Source organism: Mixophyes fleayi, chromosome 1 (assembly GCF_038048845.1).
Source record: "Mixophyes fleayi isolate aMixFle1 chromosome 1, aMixFle1.hap1, whole genome shotgun sequence".
Lineage (NCBI taxonomy): Eukaryota > Metazoa > Chordata > Amphibia > Anura > Limnodynastidae > Mixophyes > Mixophyes fleayi.
The window spans coordinates 307422230-307440184 of NC_134402.1; the positions used below are offsets into that span (position 1 = coordinate 307422230).

The 17955-nt window shown below is 40.4% G+C and overlaps 1 long non-coding RNA gene across 2 annotated transcripts in view; it reads left to right on the forward strand.

Moving 5' to 3' along the window:
• Positions 1 to 15530: 15530 nt before the first annotated feature.
• The window catches only part of LOC142157592 (uncharacterized), a 45739-nt gene continuing 43314 nt past the window's right edge, over positions 15531 to 17955 (forward strand). Inside the window, exon 1 of one of the 2 annotated variants that reach the window (XR_012692519.1) lies at positions 15531 to 15615. This is a non-coding gene — a long non-coding RNA (uncharacterized LOC142157592). Of the gene's footprint in view, positions 15616 to 17241; positions 17349 to 17955 lie in introns of those variants that run through there. The other variant, XR_012692518.1, reaches the window with a different exon arrangement.

The window sequence follows — 17955 nt, forward strand, 5'->3', positions numbered from 1 at the left end:
GTCAGCCCCCTCCCTTCCCCAAATCTATTATCCAGCCCCACACCATTCACCTAAAGACCATTGTCTTTGCATTTAGGGTGGGGGTGTGTGCGTATGTTTGTGCGTCTGTGTAACACAACCCCTGAATGACACAGAGCAGATTGTCAGTGGCACAAAAAAGCAGGTTTTCCATGTATGGTGAGGCTGGTACCTCTTACAATTTCACACCCCTACCTCCCTCTCACCACTCCTTGACCCCTGTGCCCTTTGCAAGAGCTAGATTTAGGATACACTTGTGTGCATTCCTGAGCCCAGGACAATAGGCAGAGGAGTGAGAGTGAGGAGCTATTTCAGGGACTGTGGTGGCCTTGAGCTGTCTACATTCAGCACAGAGAATTCCCTCTTCACAGCAATATTCTGTCTTCACAACCTTTTGTTTCAGAAAGTTATTTTTAATATGCAGCTGATCATTATACTCACTGTGTTAACCAATTCCGTCCTGCATCAGAAAGTTGCAAGAGACTTGAGCCACTGTTAAACCTATTGTCCTTTAGATATAGTGATAATATGTGGGTTAGATACTGCATAGTTCTCTTTATAACTAACAATAACTTAATGTAAGAAATAAGCACCATTTTAGACTGTATTTTTATTTACTTTTCAGTTACAAAAATGCAAGAATCACAAGTGAACAGAAAACAGAACATAAATACTAAAAGAATAAAGTACTTTTATGCAGTATGTATAATTTTATTTAAAAACAACACAACCATAGTCTGTCTATTTAGAGAGGGCATTTCATTTTACTAAAGACAGAATGGCAAAGCCGATGAGGCATTGGAAATTTACCTTTATACTACCTTAAAATGCATATATATTTAAATGTAATATTTTTACAAGGCAATTAAAACATTATTAAAGAAAGGTGTTCATGGGTATGCACTAAAAAACACATTCTAACACAATCCCAGAGAGAACCAGAATATTATGTGTAGTGACACGCATATGTCATGTACACATGGGTGCATCGTGACTGGCTGGCTGGTGGTGTACACAGCGCTAAGCAGCATTTCTTTCATGTGCAATGGTTAACAGGACTGGATTTATGATTTTGCCCACCTTAGGGCACTACTTCCCCTATTCCTATTCCTGTACTGCTAAATGCTCCAGTCTGCACCCCATTATTATTATCATTATCATTAACTTTTATGTATTAGCGGAAGAGGTTGGTAATGTTGCGGAAGGCGGGAGAGAGGGAGCGGAGAAAGATAGAGGGGATAGGGTCATGGGGGCATGTGCAGGGGAGAGAAGGCAAAGAAGAGCATGGACCTCCCACCAGAAACTAGGGGGTGGGGAGCACATAGTGGGTTGGCCAGTGGGGTCGAGGATGGTAAGGCAGAGGGGCCTGACAGGAGGATATTTCTTCATGTCCAATCTATATAAAAGAAAAAACGTATTCTGTCCGTAATAATTGTGTATCTTAATTTGGCCAGCATGTATACCTCAACACACCAGCTTCCTTACCCACAGCAGCAGCACAGATACATATAAAATAAATAAGGGCAAGTGAATCCATTCTGAAGCTGCGTTTCTACAAATTTGGGCTTAATGTCCCTAACTCTTTGTTAAATATGATTTTTTGTTAAGGCCTTTGTTCAGTCATTTTTTGTAACTCGCATAGAAATATTATTTGCTAAAAGAGATTATTCATTTTTCTGCTGATTTGCAGTTTTACAAGATGTAAGCCCATGGCCTTGAGGTTAAGCTGACATAGAGAACACCTGAAGAATGTATCAAGATATGAGAGCAATAAGTAGCTTCATGTTCAGCTCGTAGTGTGGGAGCTGTTGATGTTGGACATTGCATACAGGAGATGAACCTCCAGCTCCCCTTGAGATAAGAATAATAGGCTCATCTGTCCTTAGAAGGGGGAGAAAGTAAACACCTCAAGAATACGTGAGAAAGTTAATCAGTAGCGCTTCTCATAGACTAATGGTATATACTTGTATGCTTATGACGTAGGATTCATTTATCCAGTAGGCTATAAATACTTGTATCTTTGTATCAATAAATCAGAGAATATTCCTTGTATACAGAACTTGGTCTGTGTCAATTCTCTCCAGCTGATTGAAGCGCTTCCAGATATACTTGACACCACAGGCAAACTTGGATCAGAATTTTAGATCTAACATCTTCCAATTTATACCTTTCTTGATCAAAAGGGTTTCACCCACTCAGGATAAGATTTCTCTTTGGTTTTACATTTTTGAGTGTTAACTTTATAATTGTTTTTTCAGGACATATTGGGATTTTGCTACCCTAATAGAATAAATAATATATATTTATTTTGTGGGTATCATACAAGAAAAAAAACACTATTTTCTACACTTTTCTATAATTCTTCTCACAATTACCTCATGCAATTATTGCATCCCTAGAAAGTATCCAAAAACTCAGACAACTAGTCTTACCGAGAACTGAACAAAATATATGTGCACATGATCTCATCAACAAAGGTACTAATTTTAGTTTTAAAAGCATTTACAGTGCTGTCTGATGTAATGTAGAATTGTAGATACAGCCCAACAGGTGTTTTTAGGAGACAGAAGGGCTGAGATATAAACGCCTTACACTATCCAGGCTCCAGTATTGGTAAATCTACAGTAAGCTTCTCAGACAAATAATGCATTTGTTCATTTATTTAAATAGCACTAGCATGAATATGATTATTCTTACCATGTGTACAACTCACAATTCAGGCAGGTCAGTAGATGCACCCTGCTCTGGTAGTTTATGCAGATTTTCTTTATAGTTAGGTCTTAGAAAGTGGACTACTTGTAGTTCAGAAAATAGGTATCGTTGTTCATTAGGGAGCAAAAAAAAGCACAATCTACTTGTAACTATCCTATTGCATGTAATGGAAACAAAGAAATATCTTGTTTGTTAGCAGCACATAGCACAATGTGTGCTTGTGCCCTTGTAGCTGACAAAAAAAAGAGCCATCATTGTTTGCTATGGAAGCGGTACACAAGATCTGCATTTTTCTCCATCAAAAACAAAGACACTCATGTGTTACAGTTACAGTAGCCCAAGTGATTATGTCATAGGAATGTCGCATGAAAGTGTACCCTATTTATCAGTAAGGGTTATTATATTTTTTCTAAAATGATAAAGTAAGATATACAGATATATGTCAGTCTGTACGGGCATTTTCTTGCTGAACTAATACTCATGAGAAATCACCAAAGACCAGTGACATTGCTGTAGCACAAAGTAAGTAACAAGCACCCAATAACAGTGCACCATTGTGTCATGACCAAAGCAGGGAGCCTGACACAGATCTCTCGATCGACCTGCGGTCAGGGGAAGTCATATAAGGTTGAGGAAGGAGAAATTTTCCCTCTAATGGGAGCTAGAGGAACATATGGGGCTTAGTGGGTTAGCGGTTGCTGTGAGAGCTGGGGACCAGGAGAAGGGTCCAGAGTGGTTGCTATCACGGCTGTTCCTGTAAGGAGTAGAATACAGTTCACAAGGTCTGCAGAAGAACTACTGCCACCCCAAAGGGGTCAGGTGAATCATCAGTGGAGGATTTGAAAATGTTAACTAGTGGCCTGAGAGGAGGAGAGGACTCCCTTCATCTGTTTGACACTTCTCTGAATCAGTCCAGGGGTGACAGAATGAAATAGGCCTTAGTGAGGACAGGGTGAGGTCACCACAAGAAAGGAGATCTGCATCCAGAGAGATATCAAGGGTCTAAATTGGAAAAAACTCAGAGCTGGTCTCCATTAAACAAAAGACTAATTGTGAGTGCACCGGAAACGAGAATGAGAGTAAAAAAAGCTGCAAAATCTATTAGTATCACTGTAAGGAACCAGCAGCTGCTACACCTCCAACAAATGGAGCACAGAATGTACCAAGGCCCCGGTTGCCTCTAAAGGTAATTCATATTCACAGAAAAAAGAAAGGGTTGTAAGTGCCAGGTATTGTGGAGGGGCAGGTGATATGAATTTATTCTTGGCCCAATGTTGTTGGCTGTTTTTCCTTGCAGGCCAGGAAGTCTACAGCAGTGGCTAGGACCACTCCAAGTTCCTGCTTCAGCGTGTGAAGGGAACCAAGGTGGCATGTTGAGAGAAGAAGAAAATCATAGTGGGATGGTGGCAACTCTGAGTAACATCTGGCTCATGGTCACTGCAGTAGGATCACTGCATAGCTCAGCTGAGAGACAGTGGCCTACAACAGTGTCAAGACCCACATCAAACAGACTAAAAGAGGCATTATCGCTGGCACAACACGAGGTAGTGAGTAAATTTAGTCAGTAAAGTATGCCACAGGCACTTTCAGACACTGAACCACTAGCTGAGTTAAAAACGTTGGCAGATATTCAAGGGTGAAAACTCAACACAATTAGTTGTAAGGCCTACTGAGGGTCACATTGTATATGCTGCCTGGTCTAACATTGATGGTAGAGGCTCACAAGACAAGGGGCTAAATATTGCAGCTTGGTCATGAATTTGAGTCCACAAGCCAATGCTTAGAGAGACAGTTGTATAGTAGGTAAAGCAACGGGTTGGGACTTGACTTGCAAGACAACAGTGTTGATCCCTGTATTAGTGGTAGAACTGCCAGGGTCATATTTGCATCCAAGCGCAGAACTATCCCAATAGACACCCCCTTTATCAATACTAAGACACCTACCAACACACAGGCACCACCTTACACATACCAGCCACCGGAAACAAAACTGCTGTTTTAAGAGCACAGGCTCTTCTCATAAGAATATTGAAAAACTCCTGCTATAACACCAGAGCTATATAAAAAAAAAAGAGCAATTCTAAGAAGCTATAGCAGGCAAAAGAACAGCACAAACAAAATAGCTATAAAATCAAGAGCAAGTGAAAGCAAAACAGCAATAAAAGCAAAAGAGCTTAGCAACTTCAACTGCCAGAAACCAACAAAATAACTATAACATGGGCTCACTCGAGACCTAAAACTATACCCACATTTCTGGTTTCTATCCATCATCTGCTTCCTCCACAGCATTAAATCTCATGAGGAGGATCCCACCTAACAAGAAACTAGTATACAAACAGGAAAAACACCTCCTGACAACCACCTCTCCTAAAGTCTAGACTGCCTAAGTAGCCACCACCTACATCCCCACAGTACCTCTAGACCACATTGCTGCACTCTGGTACCTCTCTCACTTGGGACCCCTAGTTTTTTAAGGCAGCAACTGAGCAGAAAACAGTTTTTACATGCACACAGCGCAGATAGTCCATACCTGATATCTCTACAGAGACTCCATACAAAGGGCAAGACTAAGGGCAGTGAAGCTGTTGTTCTCCTGTTTGTTGTTCCGTATGCGAGCTACCCTTGGAACAGAATTTAGGAATTGACAGAGAATGAACTATGCTACATTGTGTGACATGGGCACACTTCTGGTGATGCACACGCAATCAGCTTCTTGCTTTTTTTTCTTTGTTTTATTGTCAGGATAGCAAAGTAATTGACAACATAAAGTTTCACAGAGTTTCTTGTTACCCTAATCCTAAATTAAAAGAGACTAGCTCACTAGACAACGGCTGACTTATTCACCATCGGTCACACTGAACAATGAACAACTCAGGCTTTAATAGTTTACTCTGCTCCCACAACCCTAGCTTCATAGTCAGGTGACACTCCCACCTTGCCTATGAAAATGAGTTCTCTGCAGGTGTTCTGTTTGATTGGAGACACATCCTGTTAACCTGGTGCTAGCTGTGGAAAAAGATGCTTTCAGACCATTTCAAAACATGCAAGTTAAATCAGACTCTTTACTATTATTTTGTCAAATATATATACTCCATCTTTATATCTTTAACCTAGGTGTACAACTGAACAAATGTATGTGCAGCCTTGCTCTGCACATTGCCAGCTAAATACCTAACTCCTCTCTTAGAAGCCTGTGGAAAACCACTCCCCTTGTCACAATTGTTTCAGACAAAGAAACATGCAATAGGCATAGATAGGCCTGGCTTTGAAGGGAAGCACAATGCCCTTGTGTCATAATTTAACATGTGGGTGACCATGAAAGCAATATAGGAAAAAGTATAGTTAGTAATTATAGTTATACTAACTACAAAAGTTAGTATACAATATTTGCAAAGACATAGTCTAATGACATGCTAGATGTTTGCATGGTGGTTTGATCTAAAATGTTACAGCTCCTGGCTTGGATGTAGGCTGCTACTTTTAAAGCACTTAATACAAGCCTCAAAAAGTAAATTAAATGGTGCTGGATTGCAATTATATATTTGGAGTTAGAAGATCGCACACCTGGGTTATATAGACAGGGTGGGTGTGGTGCACTTATCGGATATTTTTCTGAATATCTTTATTTTACATATTCAATAAGCAGAGGACTTGGAGCAGTGGTCAATTTAAGGTGTGAAATGTCCCTGGAAAAGGAGGGACTGTTTGCTATTTTTGGGAAGAGTTCTGTGAACCGACTGGGTGGTGGTCCTGAATGGTTACTGTCCCATAGTAAAGTGGTAAAGGTTAGTACACCCTGGTTTTATGTTTGTCACTGGGACAGAGGGTCAGGTGGTCTGTTTGGGTGGACACATCTTACGTGACCCATGACATCTGATTAGCAGGCCCACTTTGTAGGTGCTTAGTTGCCTGGTGACACCGCTCCACATTATGATATGGTGAATAATAAATAAAAGGCTGTGGCCATATTCTCTCCACTGCTTGGTGTTTTGTCAGTTACTATGGTTGTCATTATGGTGAAGCAAAGATCAGATAGCTTCCCTGTCCAAAGTCATGTATTCTCACGCTGGGAGATTATTCATGTATTCTCACGCTTTTTGTAAAAAAGATATTGTGAATACTGCCTTTCTGAACTTGGTTAATACTGTTTATATATTTGAATGTTCATATCACCTCTGTTCCCTCTTTCCTCCTCTATATATTTGTTGCGCCCTTGAAGTCTTTCCTGATAAGTTTCCTGATGCAGCCATCGCATCATCCCCATCAGTCCCTCACTCATACCAATCTTTGCTCAAGAAAAGTTGAAACATTGTTCTTTCAAAGAGTCTATCTTTGTTTACCTGTTTATCAGCTTAAGCTTCAACCCTAAAGATTCTAGGTTCTCCTATCAATCAACTTCAGCTTTGTCTCTCGAGTCTCACAATTCTACATTCTCCAACCCATGGACTGCAACTTTATTCCTGACTACCAATCCTAACTAGTCAGCTTGGTTGGCTGAGATGTGTCTCTGATATCTACTTCACTCATGTGGTTCTCTCCTGGAAGCCATCAACACAAAAACACAGAGTTTTCACTCATCAAATAGCATCAACTAATGAAGTTGAGAAAAGGCAGAGTTAATCTGATGTCATCACTGTGGGGTGAGATCAGTGGTAAATTCTCAGAGTGGAGCTCTATGAGGACAGGAAGGTGATCACTATAGCTCATAGCAATCAGTTTCTGTCCTGTATAATGTAATCCAGGCTCTGGGTCCAGCCATTGCCGCTTTAAAACCGCAGTTTGCATTCGGAACATTACAAATTACGTGATTTGGTAGCGTCCAGCTTTTGCAAGGTCAGTTTTTACAGCGGGAGGGAATTCAAGCTGCCGCAAACACCACTTGTCATTAACTTGGTAAGTCACAATTTGTACATGACCGGTGTTGTTGTCATTGGTATAGTTTCGTCACTCTCTACTGTGTCCGGTTTGTCTGAGACGGAAAACCATACCACACCCACAATGTGAAGGGACATGTGATATTGTGAAGGGACACGTAATATTGTGAAGGGGCACATTGTGAAGGTCCACATGTAATATTGTGAAGAGGCACATTGTGAATCAACACCTGTGATATTGTAAAGGAGCACATTGTGAAGGGGCTCATGTAATATTGTAAAGAAGTACATTGTGAATGGACAAACATGATATTGTGAAGGTTCACATTTAATATTATGATGGGGCACATGTGATATTGTGAAGGGCCCCGGTGTGATATTGTGAAGGGGCACATGTGATATGGTGAAAGGATACATTGTGAAGGGGCACATAGATATTGTGAAGGGATACATTGTGAAGGGGCGCAGTGTGATATGGTGAAGGGGCACAGTGGTATGATGAAGGGGCACAGTGGTATAATGAAGGGGCACAGTAGTATGACGAAGGGGCACAACGTGATGGTGAAAGGGCCTAAATGTTTATTACATTATTTTGACCCAACTACTTAAACAAAACGGGACTACCTGGTAATTTTTTGGCTTATCCTAGTCAAAGCCTTCAGCCCCTCTGACACTTCTTACCTGGGGTGTTCGGGGGAAAGGGGGCAGCATCCTTGCTGTTATGACCTTCCTAGAATCTGCCACACAATGCCAAAAGCCTCCTAGTGATGCCCATACAATACAGATAACATTTTAGGGACCTATGCATATAGAAAGCATCCTAGTGACCACCACAAATAAAGAGAACATCATATTGACTGCCACACAATGCACAGAGGGAAGACAGCAGAATCGAGGTCCTGAGATGCCACCGACAGGACCTTTGAGAAGCAACAGGATGCAGGGAAAGATGCCCGGAGGTGCCTGACTCACGACGCTGCTTCCAATGTAGATGGCACAGGAACAGGAGGAGAAATGTTACCCAGATGCAACAGAGGTGGAGGTGGTAGCATCAGAAATTTGCCTTGTCATGGGTGCCAGGTAGGGACAGTCTGCAGATTTGTGACCCTGTTCAGCCTGCATGGGTGGGCAACTGGGAGGTGCTGGGTCTTAGGGTCTTGGGTGCATCTTTTACCCACTGCGTGTGTAGAATGGCATGCTTGCAATTTTTTTTTTATCATCACTTAACTTTTGCTCAGTTACACTTCTTTTTCGCTTCAATACAGTAAAAAAAAATTTGGTTTTTGTTTTTTGCACTAATTTGGAAACACTCTGTTGTTTGACATCGCCTTGGCCAGATGACGTACTGGGAAAACTAACATCAGGACTGGTGACAGAACCTGGTTGCTCATTCTGATCATATGTGGACTGCTTTGAATCCATTCTGAGCGCAAAGCACTGAAGAAAATTATTTGTTAGATACTGCTGACAGATATGACTTTTGACAGCCAGAAATATTTATGCACAATTATGGGGGACACCCCAAAAGCACCGAGGAGTGCTAAAAATTATTTGGTAGATACTGCTGACAGATATGACTTTTGACAGCCAGAAATATTTATGCACAATTATGGGGGACACCCCAAAAGCACAGAGGAGTGCTAAAAATTATTTGGTAATACTGCTGACAGATATGACTTTTGACAGCCAGAAATATTTATGCACAATTATGGGGGACACCCCAAAAGCACTGAGGAGTGCTAAAAATTATTTGTTAGATACTGCTGACAGATATGACTTTTGACAGCCAGAAATATTTATGCACAATTATGGGGGACACCCCAAAAGCACCGAGGAGTGCTAAAAATTATTTGGTAGATACTGCTGACAGATATGACTTTTGACAGCCAGAAATATTTATGCACAATTATGGGGGACACCCCAAAAGCACCGGGGACTGGCAAATATTAACAAAAAATAATAAACCTCTATCCTCCTCTCTTCTCTAGCGATTTTTGTTAGAGCAATTGCAAGAAGAATATTGGATTCTCTGTCCCTGCTCTAATCAGCCTATGACTACACCCTGCTCTCTCCCTCTGTCAAATGGCGATGGATTGCTGTGGAGGTGTGTATTTATAATGTTGAAGTATCTCGAGAACCGAGCCCCGAGATCCGACGACGTCACAATGACGTTCGGCCTCGATTTGGATTCGGAACGGGCAGGAGAGTACTGAGCTGCTCAGCTCGGTACTCGGATACCTAAAGTTCGGGTGGGTTCGGTTCTCGGGGAACCGGACCCGCCCATCTCTACTCTTAACCCATGTAACTGGCTGTTTTTCTGCCATCTATTTTTGGCTGTCCTCTTGACAACTCAAACTTAATTATGAAAAAACAGAGCTAATAATATTCCCACCAGCCAACAGAAGCTATCTACCTAGTATTTATATTTCTGTTGAACACATGACAATAAATCGTACCCCACAAGCTCGCTGCCTATGTGTAATTCTTGAGTCAAAACTATCCTTTGTTCCCCACATCCAATCTATTTCTAATCCTGTTACATACATCTGAAAAATGTTTCCAACATACAGGCATATCTCACACAAGACACTGCACTAACTTTAATTCATGCACTCATCATCTCCCATATTGACTATTGCAATTTCCTCCTTACTGGTCTTTTTCAAATCAAACTCTCACCCCAACAATATATTTTGTATGCAGCAGCTAGATTGATTTTCTTAACAAATTGTTCTTCCGCTGCTGATCCCCTCTGCCAATTTGATACCATATAGAAACTGTCAGAGTGGATCAGCATTGCAATGCAATATATAATACTTCTACTAACATACAAGGCCATCAACAAAACTGCACCAACATATATCCCTTCTCCTCCACACTCATTACCTGCTCCCATTCCCACTTACAGGACTTTTTTGGGCTGCACATACTTTGTGAAATTCCCTTCCTCACACAATAATACTTTCCTCTAGTCTTCAAACATTTTCTAAAAATCCACTTCTTGAGGCTAAATTATAAAATTCCTCAACCATCCTCTTAACCTCCCTAGGGTACTCTATTTTCATACTTTACAGCCCAAGACAACAACTCTCTGACTCCCTGACTAACATTGCTGTGTGACTGGATCATATAGCTCACTAAGCACTTTTTACCTTTGTAATCTAGCTGGACCAATATGCAATATGTATCACTTAAGCTAATGTATCAAACTCCCATTGTCCAATAGATTGTAACCTTTCGAGCAGGGCCCTTTTACCTCTCTGTCTATCTGTATTGCCCAGGATTGTTTTATTACTGCTTGTTCTTAATTGTAAAGCACTACAGAATATGTTGGGGCTATATAAATAAATGTTGATGATGATGATGACTACAGGGTTACATTAAATGGAATAAAGTAACTATGAAAAGAATCATGAAAAATATATCTTCTCTTATTTTGTCATATTTTTCCAATATAGTGCCCATAAAACAAAAATGATATTTATTTGTTCATCTGTAAGCAAAAAAATCTCATATATTTAGGAAAAACTCACAATACAAAATTAGCTTATTCTAAGAAATAAAGAAAAAGATTATTTCGATTTACTGGTAATAAAACATTTATTTATTTCACACATGTGGGACAATATGGAAATTGGGAGCCTAGAGTTCTCTAATGATCTGGGATACAAGGAGAAGGAGTTGTTGTAAAAGCAGGCTATGGTAATAAAACATTAAGGGGGATATTCAATTAGCTCCTGGGATTGCGGTAACACACGGAGTGCGCATTACCGAAGATAATATGGTACCGCAATAACGCAGATTTTTCTTCACAAGCCTATGCCGCAGATTACCTTCTCGCTCCATTCCGGCGCATTACTGCGACCCAGGACCTAATTGAATATGCCCCTAAATCTTGCCCAGGCTGCTAGGTGAATTTATTCTAGTGATCTTTATTAGAACTGCTGATGAGGTCTCCGATGACAGAAAATGTATGCTTAGGGTGTGTGTGAGTGGGAGAACCAATCAGAAACAGCAGTCCCCGGTTTTCGCCTTGGCTCATAAGAAGCATCATGGAGCCTCAGCAAAGTATGGAACAAAAAAAAGGACTATGGCTAGAGGTTTGTAAAATTTAGGTGGTAGGTGGTCTTGCATCTTTATTAGAGTACAGTAATCCATGTACTGTGATACAGTTTCTAGGATTGGACCCGTTTACACATATAGGGACATATATGAATTTTCTTTCATTTTATTTTACTGTCAATATATGTTTTTTCATGAAAGTCCACCAAGTGTAGACAGTTTATATGTTGGGGGGCTGTGACCAAACCCAAGTTGCTGTGTTTTTTTTTTTTTACCTTATTTTACTTAAAGTTTGGGGTGTTTTTAGACTTTTACACCAATTTATTTTGCTCCCCTGTAAAATGTAAAATAGGAAATTTGGCTTCAAACACATAGATACTTATAACTATTTAAAGTAGAATATACAGTTGCTGTGTCCAGGATAAGGGTCTAGCATTTGTAGCACTTGGTTTTTGATGCAGCCATCAAGGTCATAGTCTCCTTCAGTCATGGCTGCTTGGTTTGCACTTCTAAGCTGGTAGATTTCCGTCCTCCAAATGAGAGGAAATTATCTTATAAATCCCACACAAGAATATTATATAACAATACAACAGACATTCTCTGCTGCAACATATGCTAGTACTGCTAATGACTGGGACTACAACTAACCCCACTTCCAATCCATGGGTGTTATAGATAAAAGGAATACAAACAGCTAGAGGCTCATATGTATTTAAATGCCCATCTAATAAGTGCCACATTTTACAGAAAGTTACACAAACATTTCAATTTGTGCTGCACCGACCAGAAAATGATTTACCTAATTTCACCTAAAAAAAAGTGTTATCAATGTCAATTGTAAAAAAATATAGCATAATCCAGAGTAAAATGACTTTTACATTATAAAGCCTGTTTAGAAATGAAAAGGTGCAGAATGGGGAAAGGCCAGGATATAAAAAGGCGTAGAGATAGGGAAACTTGCAGGCTTTCCCCTGTGGTGGCATCCAATGTTACTAATGACATTGAAAACACATAATCAACAAAAAAGTAAATTTAAAACTAAGTCTTTGAAGTAGAACTCTCAGGTAGGGTGAGAATGTCACAGTAGCCTCTTGGGCAGCCATTTCTCCGCTACTAGTTTCGTCTCACAGCCTTCATTCATTTTTTCATCATCATCTTTATCACCATTTACTTATATAGCGCCACTGATTCCGCAGCGCTGTACAGAGAACTCATTCACATCAGTCTCTGCCCCATTGGAGCTTACAGTCTAAATTCTCTAACATACACACACATAAAGAGGGAGAGAGAGAGAGACTAGGGTCAATTTTTAATAGCGGCGAATTAACCTACCAGTATGTTTTTGGAGTGTGGGAGGAAACCGGAGCACCCAGAGAAAACCCACGCAAACACGGGGAGAACATACAAACTTCACACAGATAAGGCCATGGTTAGGAATTGAACTCATGACCCCAACACTGTGAGGCAGAAGTGCTAACCACTTAGCCACTGTGCTGTGTGGTGCAGTGGGTGGATTTCCGGGCAAATGCTTTCCCATGTAAAGGCTATTTTAAAAAGTTTGTGTCAGTACATGCACTGTTATAATCCTCAGGATGGCGAAAGCAGGGTATATTCAGAGAAATTATGATTTATTTATTTAAATAAAGCATTTTCACTCATTCATATGCCAGCATAGCCAGGTTGCAAATACGTAGATGGACCCACACTGGCCTGACAAAGCGGTAAGTTCAGCCTTACTGCTGCCAGAGGAGTTTTTCGTTTCTTTCTGCCGATTTAGCAGCAAAATCCAAATGTTACCCTAACTTTCTGCGGGCACACACAAGGATGTCCTGAACAATTTATGTACATTGCATATTATAAAACAAACCATGAGGATAATAATACTGCATTCATGACAGGTCATCTGGGACGAATTCTGGTTATTTCAACTGCCAGGGGAGTTTCACTCCAATTTCACCTTCTGTTCTTTTGGTGACTATTAAATATAACTTTACTATGCTGCTTAAAGATATTAAAGATAAAACATTTCTGGAATGGATTTATAGTGAGACTGTCCTGGAACAAACTTCTTTCATCGCTATTATGTTTAAAACAAATAAAAGCCTGATAAAAGAGTTTTATTTGTTTTGCTATATTTATTTGTGATACAAGCTGAGGTTGGTTCTTGTAGAAACTCTTTAGGCTGGTCTGTTTGGTATTTTTGCGCTTGTAAGATTTCTTTGCATTTTTCAGTGGTACAAAAAGGATCTGAAGAGGCATGAGTTAGTGCCAATTATCCCAGAGCTGGGACTGAAGTCCTAATCTGCCAGACTATGGGACAGTCCCCTTAAATCGGGACTGCCCTACCTAAATCAGGACAGCTGAGAGGGGTGATAAATATACAATGTGTGCAGGATGACACAAGAAATACTGTATACATCAGACCCAACTGTCCCGTTAACTAGCTTTATATAGTAAATAAGCTATTAAATAGCCTCACATGGCCACATATAGCTAATATGTGAACACATAGCTCACATGCCCCATATATAGCCTATATGCCAATATATACCCATATAGCCTATAGACCTTTATATAGCTTCAGAATCCACCCTACTGTATAATGGGCATATGCAACAATATGTTATAGTCTCAAATGTTGCAATATGACCTCATATATCAACATGGTGTTTCATGTGCTCTCCATATGCGTCAGAGTATTGTAAAGTAGTTGGTGGTATCCCCTGGAACAGTGTGTAGCTTTGACACTCCTCTAACTTTATATTGTCTCTGCTAATTTAATAATAGAGCATGAGAATTTATGGGGGAGTTATGGTGGCACCACAATAGGGCCAACACACCACACATTACTCAAAATGTCATCAAAACCATTGAGCCCTGGAGTAAACAAGGATAGCTTGCTGCTAGACACGTGGGCCACCTGACAATGAATCACCATTATACTTCTGAAGAGAAGGCCTGCCCTGCTAGCAAATCATTCCAAAGAGGCCTTGTATTCCTGGTAAAGGGTGCAAGGCTCTTATTTAGCCAACAACCTCCAGCCAATACGCTACAAGTAAAATCTAGAAGACCCAACAGGTACTGCATCTTCTTAACAGTTACCTTCTTGGGTAAAACAAACTGCTGACCATGAGACCCGATCCAAGTTGCTTATTGGGGGCAAGCAGGAAGTCCATAGTCCATAACATTTGTGTGACTCAGTCCATGTAAATACAACACTATCAGTGGGTCAACCATCTTCTTCCTTCGAGTGAAATTTTTAGTAAAGAAATAAAGAAAATCTGGCAACAACTGGCACTGGTGTCTGCCTCCAGGGCTGGGAAGTCTAAAAATAAAAAGGACTGGAGGATTGAGAATGGTCAAAAACGGTGTGTCACAGTGAAAGTCAACTGAAATGGGCTGTCTATTGTACAGAGCAACCACTTCCTTTGGACTTTACCATGTGCCTCTCCATTTCAAGTCTTTTCTCATATTAATTTCCCCTTTTCATTGTTCTGTTGTTTCCTCTTTTAGTATTACTTTTTCTCACACTATGTAAAATCTACATTCTTTAACTTTGCCTTTAATCCCCTGTTCCCTGTAATCTCCTCTCATTCTAATCGTCTTTGCTTGTTAATATTAATAACAATACTTTTAAATATGTAGAAGAGTATAATAGCTGCCAGGAACTCCAGCAAACACAGTGAGACACATGTCATACACAGACCCTTCACACATGCGGTGCTAGGATTAGAACTCCCTTGGCATTCAATTCTTGAGATCTCTGACATGCCAGGAGGCCCATGTTTCCCCCTCACAATCTCAGAGCGGCTAGTAATCTATATCCCATGGGAGGAATAAAGTGGTGTGCAAGTGGTCATATCATCCATTATAACCACGATTGCAGAACTCTATGAACCCCACAAGGGCATATTAGGAAAGTAGAAGATGGATCAGCCACACAAAGAAAGTGAGTATTGCAGGTGAACCATTTGAGGGAAGGAGATATAGCATACTTGCCAACTCTCCCGGAATGTCCGGGAGACTCCCGCATTTTGCGAGAGTCTCCCGGACTCCCGGGCGAGTGTGGCAATCTCCCGAATTCTGCCCACTTCACTAGGAAGTGCCCACTTCCTAGTGAAGTGGGCAGAATTAGATCCCAAACGCCGCGATTCCCGATGAATCGCGGCGTTTAGCCCCGCCCCCCGCTGTCAAATGACGCAATTTGCGTCATGACGTCACAGGGGGCGGGGCCGAAATGACGCGATTTTGGCCGCCCCGCCCCCTCACGCCCCCCTCCACTGGCTGGCTCCCGGAAGAGAGCTGAAGAAAGTAGGTAAGTATGAGATAGAGCTTAAGTGAAAGGACGTCAAAAAATAATACCAGATAAAAAGCAGGATGCTGTGGGGTGTGCAGCTACAAATGGTTAGACTTGCATAGTTGTATTCAGTGCGTTTCAGTGTCGTCTATTGTTTTGGATTGAGCAGCTGTCAGCTGGTTGGTGTAGAAACGGAGAACAACTGGTTAGAGGGAAGGAACAGGACCAGCTAAGCCTTCAACAATACTAGATAATAATCAGGGTAAAGGATACAAATAAAAGAGCAAGTGACAGATAATAAAAGCAATGGTTGGATAAGTAGAAATACTAGACACTTTAAATTAACTTCAACTCTCATTTGATGAAAACAAATTATGAAAAGATGTTACTAATCGTGAAATATTTGGGGCAAATTCCAAAGGTCAAGTAAACCCATATATATATATATATATATATATATATATATATATATATAATTTTTTTATATATATATATATATATATATATATATATATATATATATTATTGTTATCATTTCTATGTATAGTGTTGTATTAGGCACAGCTCTACAGAGAAAATATAATAATTCTCAGCAGTCCCTATACCTTTGGAGCTTACAGTCTAAATTCTCTACCACACTAATGTACACACGTACACACAGAGGTTCGTTTTGTCAGCATCCAGTTGAAGTACCATTATATTTTGGACTGTGGGAGGAAACCAGAGCAATCAGAGGAAATCCACGCAAACATGGGGTGAGCATACAGATTGATAGATAGAGCCCTGGTGGAAATCAAGCCTATGACCCTGGGCTGGGAGGCAGTAATGAAACCACTGTGCCAACCAACATACATTCTTAATTTCCAGGTACAAGCTATGATACACTAAATAATGTTACATATTATAGCTTGCTCTGTAGTGCATAATAGAAACTTGCAAACAAGATCAGATTTGTTGTTAACTGAAAGAAGAACATAGAATGACACATTTGCAGATGAGACTACTACACTATAGTTCTAGAACAGAAGTAAGCAGCCTGTATGTTTCCAGCTCTTGTGGAACTACAAGTCTCACCACTTCTTGTCAGACCATGTCTTCAGCTGACCTGGACTATGGGACATGTATCTTCACAACATTTGGTGATCCATATATTGCCTAAGCCTGTTCAAGAAACATGATGCCTCTGAGCTGTACCAGCTCCTTAAACACACATAGCAGCAGTGTAATAAGACCACCTCCCCCTCCCTCACATGTTTATGATTGATTAATGTGATCTTAACACCTACATCTTGAGACCAGTAACTCCTATGTTGTCAGAACGTTTAGCCTCAGACTCTCTGAGCAGGTTGGACCGGTGACTACTCATTGTACATCCCACACTAGAGGTATGTGGTTATGCTTGGTGTGAGAGCAGATAGTGTGTGCTTATAAGAAGCTGTGCTTTGTGTGAGATGACAGTATGCATGCTAAGCTTAGAGCAGTAGAAGCAGGGGCGGTTTTCATGGATGACAACCCGACACTAGTTTAAAGAAATGTTAATGTCAAATTTTATAGATAATTATTTTTTAAATGGCTTTTCAAATCAAGTATTTTCGTCAAAGTTGAACTATTACATAATGTAATACTGATGGTCATAGTTAGCTATACAGATATGATGTTATTTCCCACTCAGTTCTATAGGCAGTAGTATTTGTGTGTGTCTCTTAGGGCATATACCCACTGGTATTTAAATTATGCATTTACATACATGTAAAACACATGTAAATGGACATGACACTAAAATCAGTGTTCCAAGTTAGCCTATACCTATTTGAGTTTTTACTTATGTTACAGTACTTGATCCATTTCTGTGCATTTTGGCGCATTTCAATGTGTTGGAAACCATATAAAGCACCCTTACAGTGCTAGTAAAACCGCATATAAAGCTCCAGTGGGTGTATATCTCAGTGACACCTTTGTCAGAGCACACAGACTTCACTGCATTTGTGGACC